Below are 14,199 nucleotides of genomic sequence, written 5' to 3'. Positions count from 1 at the left end.
GTAGGTGCTCAATGAATAACCGGCGAATGAATGAATGGCCGATTGGGCGAATGAATGAATGACTCTAAGAATGGCGATGCCAGGGTAGATGCTCAGCTGGTACGTACTAGCTCAGCCACCCACTGCCATCGAGATGGTTTCCCCAGTGAGGGGACACACCAGCCTCTGCGGCCCCTGGTGGGGCCCAGGGGACCAGATGTGGGCTCCTCCCGCAGGCAGCTGTTGGTACCGGCCGCGGAGCCCGTTCCCACGCAGCGCACGGCGGTGGTGGTGATTTACAAGACATCCCTAGGGTTTTGTCTTTGTGCTTTTTTTCCAAAATAAGAAATAAATAAACCTGGGAGGGCCCCCTGGGAAAAATCGCTTGCCTTGGAATCCAGAGAAACCTCACCGTGGGGAAGACAGATGGACGGCCCCTGCGCCGGCCGGCTCGGGCCTGCTATCACGGCGGCGTGGGTGCGGGGCCGGCTCACCTCCGAACGCAGCCCCATGTGGCTGCCAGACGGTCTCTTCCGCCTCCCCAGGGGCGTCCCGCTGTGCACTTGGCTGGGAGCTGTTGTAACAGAGGGCCGGGCGCGAGGCAGGGCGCCACGGCCAGCGAGGGCCCGGCTCTGCCAGGCGGGACAAATATTTACAAGCAAGGCCTTCCCTTCTGCTTGGCAGGCCGAGGGCTTTAAATATTGACTTTCCAAAGGGGAAATTCTAATCAAGGGCCCGTTTGGGCTGAATGGAGTGAAGGCTGTGGGGCAAGGGCTCCTGCAGGGGCTGCTCCAGGCTTCTCACCCGGCCCTGCCGCCTCCAGGTCTGGTCTGCCTCCGAGGAGGGGCCCTTTGCCGAGGGAGGCTCTTATCCCGTCTGCCGAGGGTCTCAAAAGACGTGAGGCCCAGTTGGCTGAGTCAAGAGGCCGTCTCCAAGGCAGAGACCAGAGTCACTGTGGGCCTACCGTATGGCAGGTGCAGGCTGGCAGGCTCTCTGCCACCTCTGTCTTGTTGGATTTGGGAACAGCCCTTTGGGGTGGGCACTGCTTGCATCCTTTTAGACAGAGGAGAACTGAGATTCTCCGGGGCAGGGACTGTCTCTGACATGCAGCCTGGCCTGCGGCATGCCCTGCGGGTGCGTGAATGAACCGCACGAGGGCATGGGCAGCGGTGAGGGCACGGGCAGCGGTGTGAGCACCCGGGGCTGGGCTCAGCGAGCAGGGACTGACTGTGGCTTTCTCCGGGGTGGGGGAAGGGCTCTCAGAGAAGCCAACTTTGAGCCTGGGCTCGATGGAGGAGTTGGTGTTTGTGCAGAGAAGGGAGAAGTTTCAGGCTGGGGATGGCTCAGGCCAAGGTGTGCCTGGGGACACTTGCAAGGAGGAATGGCGTGTCGTGGCTGGAGCAAGGGGGTTTGGAGGACATGCTGGTGACGGGCTGGAAAGAAGGGTGGGGTGTGGCCGTGACTGTGCAGCTTGGGGGACCAAGGAAGGGCTTTAGCCTGGGAGGGCCAGCCCAGTGAGAAAGGTCTCTCCCCTGCCGCTTAGTAGAGTGGAACAGTGCTGTGGGAATTTGGGAGGAGGCCTTCTTCATAATTCGCACCTGTAGTTGGGTTGACTTTTCATTTGCCTGGGTTATGATGGGCGGGAAGTGTGAGCTTACAAAGGCATCTTCCTTTTACAAAAGGCTCCTTCCCCAGCCAAAGCCCCGGCCTCTCCGCTCTGCCATCTGGAAGTGTTTGCAGATGGCAGGGCCCTCACGGGCGGGGCGGGCTTCAGACTGCAGAACGAGGAGCTGCTCTGCCCTTGAGTAAGTGGCGGGGGACTCGCACGTGAGTGGCAGCGTGAACAGGAGCCGCATCATAGTCTGTTTGCATTTTTAGGAACTCTCCCGCGCACGGAGTGAGACTTGCCTCGTGGGCCAGTGTTCAGGTCCCCAGGGTTTGGTGACCATGGCTGAGAGATGCACTCACCAGGTGTATCTGGCCAGGCACATTTTTATATAGAACTGGTGTTTACTGAGTGTTTAGGATGTGCTAGGTGCTGTTCTATACCCTTCGTGTGTATTACTAACTCATTTAATCCTCCTGACAATGGAATGAGGCAGGAAGTATTGTCATCCGCATCTTACAGAGGAGACAACCAAGGCCCAGAGAAGTGAAGTAACTTGCCCAAGGTCACACAACTAATAAGCTGCAGAATTCAAACCCTGGATTCAAACCCAGGCAGTTGGACCCCAGAGTCAAACTCTTGGTGTCCTATCTGTGTTGCCTCTCCTTAAGGCGACGCCTCTCTGATTGGCAGCAAGGGGACGACCTCTCTGGGCCTCCATGGCCTCGTTTTAGATGGGGGTGGCCAGGCTCCTGTGCCCCGCCTCCCTCTGGAGGTTGTTTTAAAGCTCTGTTGGGATGGAGGAAGTAACCAAGTTTTATAAACTGTGAAGTGCTACATAAATGTTCTTACTGGCCCATGACCTGGCATTTGCTGGGCTGCCCTGGGCAGGGCTGGGGGTGTTGCGATGGTCCCACAGGAGGAGAACATTGGACCTGAGCCTTGAGGCTGCGTGGGCAGGGAAGGCGCTAGAACAGCCCGTGTTAGAGTGAGTAGTTTCTGAGAAGTGTTGGTGTGTGGTCTCAGCTGTCAACAGCCACCCACACCCCGACACACAAAGAGAAAAAAGACTGGAAGGAAATATTCGCTCGTCCATTGGCTACACCTCACCGAGGACGCACTGGGTGCCAGGCGTGTCCCCAGCCCTGGTGACGGTGGGGAGAGCACGTGCAGGGTCCGCTGGGTCTGATGGGAGGAGCCTGGGCCAGTGGACACGGAGACAGCAAGAGAACCGTTAGAGAGTGGCAGGGTCTGCCGAGGACCCACCCCGGGCTGAGTGGTCACCGCCGTTAGCTGGGTGGGCACAGAGGGCCTCCCTGAGGAGGTGACGTTGGGTGGCCGGGCCTGAGGTGAGATGAAGCAGCCTCATGTGGATTTTGGGGACGACCTGTTCCAGGCAGAGGACACAGGGCAGCAGAGGCCTGGGGTGGGGGCAGAGAGCAGGGGGTGTCGAGTGGGGGGAGTTTGAGCGGGGCAGGCGCGGGTTTGCACAGGCCCCGTAGGCCAGGGACAGGAGTTTGGGGCTGATTCTAAGTTCGAGGGGAGCTTCGGGAAGGTTTTTGTGGTGGGATGATCTTTAAAAATTTTTTCCATGTAATCCTAGCTCTCTGGGACGCTGAGGCGGGCGGATTGTTTGAGCTCAGGAGTTCGAGACCAGCCTGAGCAAGAGCGAGACCCCGTCTCTACTAAAAATAGAAAGAAATTAATTGGACAACTAAAAATACATAGAAAAAAAATTAGCCGGGCATGGTGGCGCATGCCTGTAGTCCCAGCTACTCGGGAGGCTGAGGCAGGAGGATCGCTTGAGCCCAGGAGTTTGAGGTTGCTGTGAGCTAAGATGACGCCACAGCACTGTAGCCCAGGCAACACAGTGAGACTCTGTCTCCAAAAAAAAAAAAAAAAAAAATTTTTTTTCCAGAGGCCATTATGATTGTAGACTCAGAGTGGATGCAGTGAGGGCAAAGGCTCCGGAATGTTCCAGAATCGATGTCTGGGTAGTGGGATCATGGGTTATGACTTTCTTCTTTATGGAGCGTGCTCTCTCCCTCTCTTGCACGAGCCCTCTCTCTGTCTCTGGTTTTCCGTGGGTGTGGGGGATGTATATTGTTCTGGTAATATCGGATAAAGGCAGCACGCATTGTTTTTAGAAATGTTGGCCGCTTGGGCCTCTCTGGTGTCTGGTTCGAAGTGTGTCTGGCGGGGTGAGGGGGGGCAGTGCTGGCCTCAGTCCATGCAGCATCACCCGGACACTCAGAAGGTCTCCAGCTGCCCCTGCCCCAGGCCATCGGGGTCCTGCCTTCCTCACAGGCCCTGGCCCAGCCCCTTCTCCCGGGTGAGAAAGTTACCAATTTGAAATGCACGACCAGCTTCTTCACCGTCCATCAATCTCATAGAGAGATTTAAAATCGTATTCCAGGGGCCAGACAGATAAGACAGACGAGAGGCGATTTAAAAAATTAGTAAAGACCCACCGTGTAAGACAAGGCAGGCGCCTGACCGGGCTGCGTGGCTGATTCCGCCGACTCTGACTTGCGGCGGGTCGTTGCCTTCGGCTCGGCTGTGAGTGGCGTCCACCCTTCGCCCATGTGCAGGCTTCCCTCTGGGTCTGCACTCATTGCGGGGGGCCAGGTTGGGGTGACAGGGCCCCTCTGAGCAGACCCTCTTTCCCCTTGGCCGTTAATATCCTGAATGCATTCATGAAATAGGAACATCAGCTCGATTTGTAACTATCCCAGAAAGCAGCTAAAAACTCGCTAAGGGTGGGTTCCGCAGCTGTAAAGAGTGAAAGGAAAAGTCTAACCTGCGGGAAATGGCAAAGCACGTGCTGGCAGTTCCTTGCTGCCCCACCGCTGACAGTGCGATGGTTAACACGCAGCCTGCAGCTCCCAGCCTGGCTAGGGCAGTTGCTCCTGTGCAGTTGTGGGGGGTGGGGGGGTCGCAGCTTGGAGGTCAGGGCTCCTGTCCAGAGGCCAAGCTGATCTCTCTTCAGCCCTGCTTCCTCTTCCTCTTTGCTGTGTGACCTTAGCCCAGTTGCTCAACCTCTCTGTGCCCCATCTGTGAAAAGGGGAGAATTATTTATTTGCCCAGTAGGGTTGTGGGAGGATTGAAGAATAACAATGTGGGCACAGGGGGAGCCCTTGAGAAGTGGCAGCTTGTACCGTGAAAACCTGCCTCTGCCTGGTCTCCGCCCCCCACAAAACAAACAGGCCCATCGACCCCTTCGTGCGAGCCACACTGGCCCACTGCATTTGGCCCTCGTAGAACAAGCTTCCCAGGACTGGGCTCATGCTTTGCTCTCTGCTGCAAATGCTCTTCCTTCTCCTCTGCTCGGCAGTCCGCCCCCCCGCCCCTGCGAAGCCTGTCCCACCTTGCTGGGCAGAGTCGGCCCCGTCTCCCTCTGCACACCCGGAGCTCCCAGTCCAGCCTTGGTGGTGGCCCTCAGCTTGCAGCAGGTAGTCCTCTGTGTCTCGCCACCTAGACTGCCAGGCCTGGGACTTCGAGGGGCAAGGCTGTGACACAGGCCAGTGTGGAACTGGAGCAGCCATCTGAGACGACTTGGAGCAGAGGCGAGTTGGGGTTTTAGCAGGTAATCGGGACCCAATCAAGGTTGCCAGGTATTCCAGATGGGCATATGCACCCCCCAGGGGGGATCAGGGGTGCTGAGGGCAGGGGAGAGGCTGAGCGCCCAGCAGCACCCTCCTCCCAGGATGCCAACTGCAGAGGCAGCAACTGACCCGAGGCCCTGACACCACCCACGTCCTCCCCAAGGCAAGAATACTAGGCCCGAGTTCTGCTGCTCTGAGTGACAGCCATGCCCGCAAGAACTGTCAGCTCATGATCTGGGATCTGCAAAATGCCAGAAAGCTCCTTCTCTGTGATTGGCAGGTGCCAGGCTGGCTTCCCCGCCCCCCACCACAGGGAGCGTGCAGCCTCCGCGGCCTTCGCTGCCGTGCCCCCAGCTCCCGCAGCCTCAGGACCCTGGATTCCCCTGGGAGTGACCGCCCAGAGGCCACAGGTGGCTTTGTACCACCTCTCCTGGCCTTTTCTCTGCAGCATCTGATGCTGGACGCTGCCGCGTCTAACGTGGTTCTCCTTCCCGGCTTCCATAGCGCCTCCCTCTCCAGCCCCTTCTCCATCTCCTGCTTTTACTCCTCGTTCTCCTCCTGTCCACTAGACGTGGCTCCTCCCAGGGGCCATCCTTGGGCCTCTGACCACCTTCTTTCTACATGACAACCACTGAGACCCCAGCCCTCCCTCCTAGCCCTGCAGAACGCCTCCATCTTGCTCCCTGAGATTCAGCGGTGCATTGTTGAGTCCTCTTAAAAAACTCCTCCTCCTGGGTGTCTGCTAGGATTTCAGACTTGTTCTATCCCAAACTGAATTCCCAGACCTCTGACTCATCCCCATAGTGTGCTTAGTAAGGCGTGCACCCCAGAGTGGCCTTTGGGGCCCTCTCTCCCTTCCCTCTGAGGCTGATGTCAGCTGCCGTCTATGGTTATTCAGACCCTGCTGTTGTCTGTCCTGCCCGCCGTCCCCTCTGCCCACTCGCATCACCTGCCGAGCTCTGGCCAATCCGCCCGACTCCCCTTCCTCCTGCTGAATCCTTGGAGCCCCTCCAGGGCTGAGACCATGGCCTGGTCTGTGAGGGTCCTCAGAGCCCAGCGCAGCTTGGCCCCGAGGTGTGCTCGTGGGTAGTTGTAGAATAAAGCGTGGGGTGTCTGCAAAGCACTGGAAGAGCCAGTCAATTAGGCAGCACCACCCTTAGCAGGACCAGGCGGGGAGGAGGAGGAGGGCCTGGTAATGGAGTATTTAGAAGTTATAATTAACTTTGTTCTGCTGCCCTGGCATACATAACACGATATATAAGACAATATAAAAGGGGTCCAAGGATTTAGTTAAATAGAACTAGGTCTTTTTGCAAGTAAACCCTTAATTAAAATCTGTGAGGGAGGAAGGGAGAGAAAGGGAAATGGAGGATTCATTCCATGGCGGTGTCATCGGCTCTCGCCTCGTCTTCCAGGGTGCTGAAGGCCCCAGGGCCACCGGGGTTCGACCCGAAATGGGCTGCACGCAGCCGGTTCCCCTGCGCAGGCCAGGTCGAGGGCACCGCCCGGCAGAATGGGCACGTCCTCTGCGGGGCTCCCGGCTCAGCGGGGAGCGGGTGGGGGGTCTCGCCCTCCCCTGCAGGGCAGGAGGCTGCTCACGGGCACAGAAATTAAGTTTATATGTGGGCAAAAGTCTTTTGCAGATACAGCTGGAGGAAGACCCGCCTTTTAGTCCCCCTCTGCCCCCCAAATTTAGCTATTCCCTCCGGGCTGCTCCCTGGCTTCCTCTCTTCTTGGGGGGCACTGGGGGAAGGTGGCCAACCTTGGATGCCCATGGGGGACATTCAAGGCTGTCCGTCCCCAGCAGCTTGTGCAGGTCCCTGCTTTTGTCTCGTTCCTTCAATATTTTTCCCTCCGTCTTCCCGCCTGACGCGTGGCACGCGCTCCCCTCCCACCCCCACCAGTGGGTGGAGCACACGTGCTCCGCTCCTCTCCTGCACGCCTGTCCGCTTGCCCTGCCCTGTGCGACCTCGCCCTTCCTCAGTTTAGCTCCGGAAGATCTTGCCACATGGTCACCCCTTCTGACAACTGCTGTGGCATGTTCTAGCAGGCCCACGTTTTGTGGGTCATGCCCTAGAGCCAGTGTGCGGGTGGCCTCCCTGGTGCAGGATGCTCTTGGGCACATGGCGGGCGAGGGTTTCCCTGGGTGGCACCCGCTGGCTCTGGGCAGCAGAGCCATTCCACTGTTGTGCCCAGTGCAGCCCAGGAAGGGGGGGTAGGGGGAGGTGGGATGGGAGTTTTCCCGGGAATGGGAGCAACACCTGGGTGCCAGCAGCTTCAGGCTGGGCAAGCAGACGCGGTCTAACCGACCTCGCGCTGACCATGTCAGGACTCGCAGCCTCCCTGAGCGCAGGGCACGGGTGCACTTGAGGTCAGGGGACCTGGGCACACTTCTGTCTCTGCTCCTCACTGGCCAGGTTACCTCCCTTCCTCCCTGCTAGGTGTCCACCTCATTCAAATGAGACCGCGTGTGGACCATGTGTTAACTCAGCCTCCTTCCTGGCACTCGTGTCCTCGTGGGTCCCACGCCTCCAGGCGTCAGAACCCCCCGGTGGGGGTTAGGAGAGTGTCTGCCTTTGTAATTGCTGGAGGCCTGGTGTGGGGTCTACACTCACCTCAGTCAACACCTGTCTTGGGGGGCCTCCTGCGTTCACTGGTTTGATGCTGGAGATTGAGTGACCACGGCACAGAAGTGTCCCTGTCCTCTCAGGCCGGAGGACCAATGCAGAGGCAGGTGGTGGGCAGTAAGCAAAGTGATTAGACAAGGTCATTTTGGGCGATCGGATCCATGAATCAGATCAGCGGGCAGGGCGAGGTGATAGTGACTGTGGGGGGGGTTTCTTGACTTACGACGGCAGGGAGGGCCCTTCCGGCAGGGTCCTGTGTGGAGAAGGACCCGGCTGTGAATTCCTGGTGTGCAGTGGAGGCCTGCGGTGGAGCTGAGCCCAGCGAGCTCGGGGTGGAGGCCAGGGAGAGAGGCCGGGGGCCGGGGCGTGGCTTTTATTCCCACTGGGGGCCTGAGGCAGGGGAAGAACAGGAGGGGTCTGGTTCAGGGTTTCCAAAGACTGCCCGGCGTCGAGGTGCAGCGTGACCGCAGCAGGCAGGAGAGGACATGGGGGCACCAGGGGGCGCTGGTGGGGGTGTCGGCAAGAGGCCAGGCAGGGTAGCTGGCACTGGACGTGGAGGTGGCCCAGGGACAGCGCAGTGGTGTCTGGCTGTGGCTTGGAGGTGCAATCCGCAGACTCGCTCATGGGAGGCAGACAATTTGTTATTCTTGCAGAGACTCAAGGTTGAATATTTTAAAAATAATTTTTAAATTCTGGGGACTCATGTCATCTCTGGCCCTCTGATTGGTTTTGTTTGTGAAGGGATTTGGGTTTGGGGGAGTCACAGCCCCAGCGCGAGTGGTAAACAGAGCGGCTGCCTGGAGGGCGAGGTGGAGGCTCAGGTGGAAAACGGACGGGCTGTGCGGCAGAGGTTCCGTATTCACTTAAAAATCAATTTTCTGTATTCTTTATCAAAGAAAGTTCCTCACAAAGCCAAACTGTGTTTTAGGGGCTAAGAGGGAGAAAATTAACTCCTAATAAAGAAGAAAAATCTAGAATTCTAAGTTGTAGCCCAGCGATTTTGGCCAGCCATAATTACAGTATTTTCATGTTAATGTATAAACCCCTTGAAAGGTGTGCTTAAGTGCTAATTATCTATTTACAACAGAATGGCTTCGGAAATGAAATGACACCCTCTGGGGTGTGTGTGTGTGTGTTTACATGTATTTCAAACATGTTCTGCAGTGGTGTTTTTTCTTTCTCTCTCTCTTTTTTTATTTCAGCATATTATGGGGGTATAGATGTTTAGGTTATGTATGTTGTCCTTGCCTCCCCTCTGCCCCCCAAGTCCAAGTTTCAAGCGTGTCCATCCCTTGGATGGTGCGCATTGCACTCTGTGTATGCAAATACCCATCCCCTCCTCCCCCTCCCTCTTTTCTTTTTTTTTAAGACCATCATCCTAAATATGTCTGCCTTAAATTGAAACAAAATTTTTTTTTGAGACAAGGTCTAGCTCTGTAACCCGGGCTAGAGTGCAGTGGCATCGTTATAACTTACTGCAACCTTCAACTCCTGGGTTCAAGCAATCCTCCTGCTTCAGCCTCCCAAATAGCTGGGACTATAGGCGCACACCACTATGCCTGGCTAATTTTTTCTATTTTTTGTAGAGACAGGATCTCGCTCTTGCTCACGCTGGTCTTGAACACCTGAGCTCAAGTGATCCTCCCATCTCAGCTTTCCAAAGTGCTAGGATTACAGGCATGAGCCACCGTGCCTGGCTGAAAAAAAATTTTTTTTTTTTAATGTTTAAACAAGGTAGCAATGCATTTCTCTGAGAGGGCTGAGCTCTCTGGAAGTTCTTATATGGTTTTATTTTGTGTATTTTGTTATTTGTTTGGGTTTTTTGCTTACTTATTTATATCCCATTTATGTCAAATGGTTTGAAATAGTTTATAACAACAATAAGAATAGTAAAATGGGCAGAGTATTGATGGCAAATTCGAAGCCAAGTTTAAAAAAAAAATTAGAGCAGTTCAGAGGGAGGACCTAGAACTTTAACACCCAGAGCTACATGGGCTCTGTGAGTGGGAAACTGGAGTCTGAGCTTCCTGGGGGCCAAAGTGAAAAGGGAGATGCATTTGGCTAATGGTTCCGATTGTTGGAAGATATACCAGCTCCTCTGATTGGTCTGTCCCCTGTAATGTGTTTGATATCCATCTCACTCAGCTGTGAGTACCTTGAGGGACTAGAGTCATTTCGGTGTAGGAGGACCTTGGTAAAATTTTTTGTGTTTAAATAATAACAACAAATACTTGTTTGGTGTTTCCCGTTACATAAAACATGCCTGTTTCTGTCATTCATTTTGTGCTCTCTATCCCCGCACCCCCACCTCCTTTTGGATTTATTGAGGTTTCTTTTTTTCCCTTTTACTGGTTTGGAAATTGTACATTCTTTTTTGATTCATTTAGTAGTTATTCATAAATGTTTAATACGCATATCTGACTTAACTCAGTCTAAAATTAATCACCATCTCCATGCTTCCCAGAAGGACTCTGGAATACACCTACCCCATCCCCTCTTGCTGCCATCTTATGTATTTGCTGTCTGGTGTTCACGTCTAACTGTTTTTAACACTGCTCCAAAGAAGGCATCGTTGTTATTTGTTTTCCAGTTTGCACTTCATTATTTACTCAACAGATGTTTACTGAGCAGTTTTTAGGCCCTGGGGATGTAGCTGTGAATGAAACCTAGTGCCTGCCTTTGTGAGGCAGGGGAGACAGGCCGTGGCTAAATGGGGGACCAGGGTGTGGGGACGGGGAGGGATGGGGAAGGGCGGGACCCTCTGCAGAGGGGACAGCTGAGCAGAGACCTGAATGGAGCCTGGGCAGAGGCAGCAGCTCTGCTTGGGAGTATCGGCGGCGGATCTGAGGACCAGCAAGGAGGCCCGTGGCTGGGGTTCCGCAGAGTGTCTGAGGGAGCCGGGGAGAGAACTGGAGGCTACGTGGGGGATGGGACCAGGTAGGGGAGCTGGGGGGCTTCATGCAGGAAGTGGCACTTGAGGCAGACCTGGGCACTTGGGCAGGGCTTGGACAAGTGAAGGGTGGGCACAGGCCTTCTAGCTCGAGGGGGCAGGCTGACCAAGGGCCCGAGGCTAGAGCTCCTGCTTGCCGTTGGTTTACAATCATTCATTCATTCATTTTTAAACATTTATGGAGCACCTAGCTTGTGCTACACCCTGTGCTAGATGCTGGGGCTGCAGGGGGCAGCAAATCAACCAAGACCCCCATTTAAGAGTCATATCAACAAGAAAAGGCCATGACACGATGCAGACAGGAAGGGTGGAGAAGTAGCCTGGGACCAAATTAGACCATCCAGGTTTCCCTTGCAGCTCACCTGCCTCCCAGGTGTGAGGCTGAGGGCAGGTGACGTTTCCGTACAGTGGAGGCTGGTGGTTGTGCGGACGAGAGAAGACGTGTTCCGAGCATGCGGTCCGGGGCTTTGCCGAGCTCCTGGCGGGAGCCTTCCTCTTCATTCTCAAGTGCATCCTCACGCGCCAGCTCTCGTTGGCGGCTGCGGAGCCGCCGGGAGAAATCGCTGGCTGGTTGTCCGAGAGCAGGGCGGTGGGAGAGGCGAGACTTCCTTGCTGGTGCGCTGCTCCTCTTTCTCACAAACATGGAGAGACTGTGTTTGGATGCGAAATAAACCTGTGGGTTTTTAAAAATGTCATTTTCATACTGGATTTTATTCCAGAATAGGAACCGTGAACAAGCCAAATCCTGGCCGGCACAGAATTAAAATGTTCTTCCCCTGCGCGCACATAGACTTCTGGAATGTCTGGACGATTCCGCCATTTCCTGTCTACGCAGACTTCCCCTGCCTACCTCTGGCACCTGCGCTCAGCGTAGGCTGTCAGAGCTCTGGGACCGGTTTGGTTCGGAGGATGTGATCACCCTTAGTGAGCATGGAAACTGCCGGGGCCGTCTCCCTCCTGGGCTCGCACGTAAGCCCACAAGCAGCCCTGCTCAGGCTTCAGCACCCAAGGACCCCCGGGGAGGCATGAAATTGTGCATTTTTAATGAGCGCCCAGGGGATGCCACTGTTGCTCTCCTGGGACCCTTTTGGGGACCACACTTTGAGTGGCAGGGCCCTGAACAGGCCTTGTCCAAAAGAGCCTCCCGCGATGGCAGGAGTGCTACCCCTGCGTTGTCCAGCGCGGCAGCCATAGCCTCCTGTGGGTACCGAGCGCTCGAATGCACTTAGCGTGACTGAGAAACTTGACTTTTGTATTTTATTTCATTGCGATTCATTTGAAATTAAACAGCCACAGGGAGTTCATGGCTACTGTATTGGACAACACCAGCGAGACAACCCCCGGAGGGGTCTGCCGTTACTGTCTCGCTTTACAGGTGAAGACAGCGAGGTCTGAGCGGCGGAGAGCTTGCCCAGCATCACACAGCAGATAACATGGAGTCCAGATGCAGCCCAAGGTCTACGTTCTTTTTAAAATTTTTATTTTTTTTGATACCTGAGGTGACCTTTTTTTATGTGGGAACTACCCTTGTGTTTCCATAAAATCCCAGCCAGCCCTTTCTATTAACAAATTCCCGCTTTCCCAGACGGGTTTGATATTTGTGGTCAGGAGTAATGCTTTCTGGCATTAGGACGACTGAACAAAGTCCTGTTTAAGCTGCTGATGGGATATGAGAATTTCCAATGTCCTACATTTCATATTCAAAAAAACACATTTTGCTGCAAAACCTATCCAAGTCACAGGGGCTTAACAGCAGTAATGACTTCTGGATAGCGTGTCACGGTTTACAGGCACTTGCGCATTGTTTGCTCACTTCTCCCTCACAACAAGCATTCTGGGTCCTGAATATTGCCCCCACTTTACAGATGGGGAGACCGAGGCCCAGTGGAGGGACGTGGTTCCCCGGCAGTCACGCATCTCGAGCGTCCACAATATGTTTAGCACCTTGGACAGGGCCATCCCCTCCCTGCGCCCTCCGCCGCCCAGCACTCGGCGTTGTTATTGGTTAGATGAAGCAATGGCGGTGCCACCATCCCCTTACCCCATGGCCCTGTGCCAAGTATGGGCACTGGAGTCCCCTTGTGCACCGTGCAGATGCCAGGCCTCTGCCTGCCTTGACCCCCAGTTTGCCCCGTCCCTCTGCCCTGGACCCCCTCCACCCCCCAGCCAGCGGGTGAAGGGCAGGGGCCCTGAGGGTCACACGTGTCAGGACATGGCTGAGAGCCCAGACCCTGGGCTGCAGGCAGAGCTGGGCCACCCTGCTTCCTCGATGTGTGGCCTTGGGCAGATGACTTCGCCTCCCTGGACCTCAGTGTTTTCATTTGCAAAATGGGGGAATAACGGGATGTTTCTCGCAGGGCCTTCTTGAGGGCTGAACAAGACAATGCAGGTGAAGCAGAAGTCAGGGCCGGCACAGGATAAACCCTGCGCTGTTTCTGTCCCAAGTGTGGCGCATTTGAGAAGAAGAGAGACAGTGGATGCAGCTGGGATCGTGGTCAGGCGTGGGAGTAGAGGGTAGGGGTAGGAGTGGGGCTGCAGGGTGGGTGGGCTGGCTCGGGCCCAGCCAGGTGGCAGTGGTTTGCAGAGCCTTGGGGGCTTCCCAGGGGTCCCAGCAACTACTCTGGGCACAGGCTCCCCACCCTGCCTCGACGGGGCCAGCCATGCTCTGCTCAGCTATAAGCGTTAGGTTTCCAGGGAAGGCCGTGTTGGAGGCTGGGCTGAAAACAGGTCCCCGGAATGTTTGGGACAAAGGAACCCGAAAACAGGCTGACCTCCCTCCCACTCAGTGTTCCCTGTAGCCTGGGGTCCCTTGGAGTCTCCCCCTGTCACAGGAGTTGTCTGGGTTTCAGAGGGAGCTGAGATGTGGCCATAGCTGGTCCTGAGCTGAAATGAGTCAGGGGCCAGTGGAAAGGAATGGGCAGCCCTGCCTGGCCACATGCCTGCTGCACAGCCTTGAGAAAGTCATCGGTCCTTTGTGCCTCAGTGTTGGCACCTACAAAATGGGGTCATTCACTTGCTTTGTAGGGCTGTTGTGGGGATGGAATAAGACATTGTGGGTGGGATCTTGTTTAAGCAGGTGGGTCTGGAGAGACCTGGGGGGGTTTGGAGCCTGGCTCCCTTCTTCCCAGCTGTCTGGCCTAGGGCATGTTATGTCCCATCTCTGAACCTCAGTTTTCCCACTTGTAAGAGGGGGCTGAGATGGGGAGAGTTGAATGAGGTAGTGGGTGATCTGGGCTCATCACAGAGCCCGACATCATTATGTGCATAGCCATAAGTTAGGGTTAGGGTTAGGGTTAGGGCTGTGTTAGTTTGCTGCCATGGCAAAGCACCACAGACTGCGCAGCTTAAAACAACAGAAACTTACTCTTTCACGGTTCTGGAGGCCGGAAGTCCGAGATCAAGGGTCACCAGGGTTGGTTTCTTCTACGGCCT

General features: G+C 55.5%; 1 protein-coding gene across 3 annotated transcripts in view; it reads left to right on the top strand.

Moving 5' to 3' along the window:
- MPPED1 (metallophosphoesterase domain containing 1) overlaps nt 1-14,199 on the top strand; it is a 78,538-nt gene that overhangs the window by 17,098 nt on the left and 47,241 nt on the right. The gene's annotated exons all lie outside the window — the stretch shown is intronic.

Source organism: Propithecus coquereli, unplaced genomic scaffold, assembly GCF_000956105.1.
Source record: "Propithecus coquereli isolate 6110/MARCELLA unplaced genomic scaffold, Pcoq_1.0 Scaffold126, whole genome shotgun sequence".
Lineage (NCBI taxonomy): Eukaryota > Metazoa > Chordata > Mammalia > Primates > Indriidae > Propithecus > Propithecus coquereli.
This window is presented reverse-complemented; position numbering and strand designations above follow the sequence as displayed.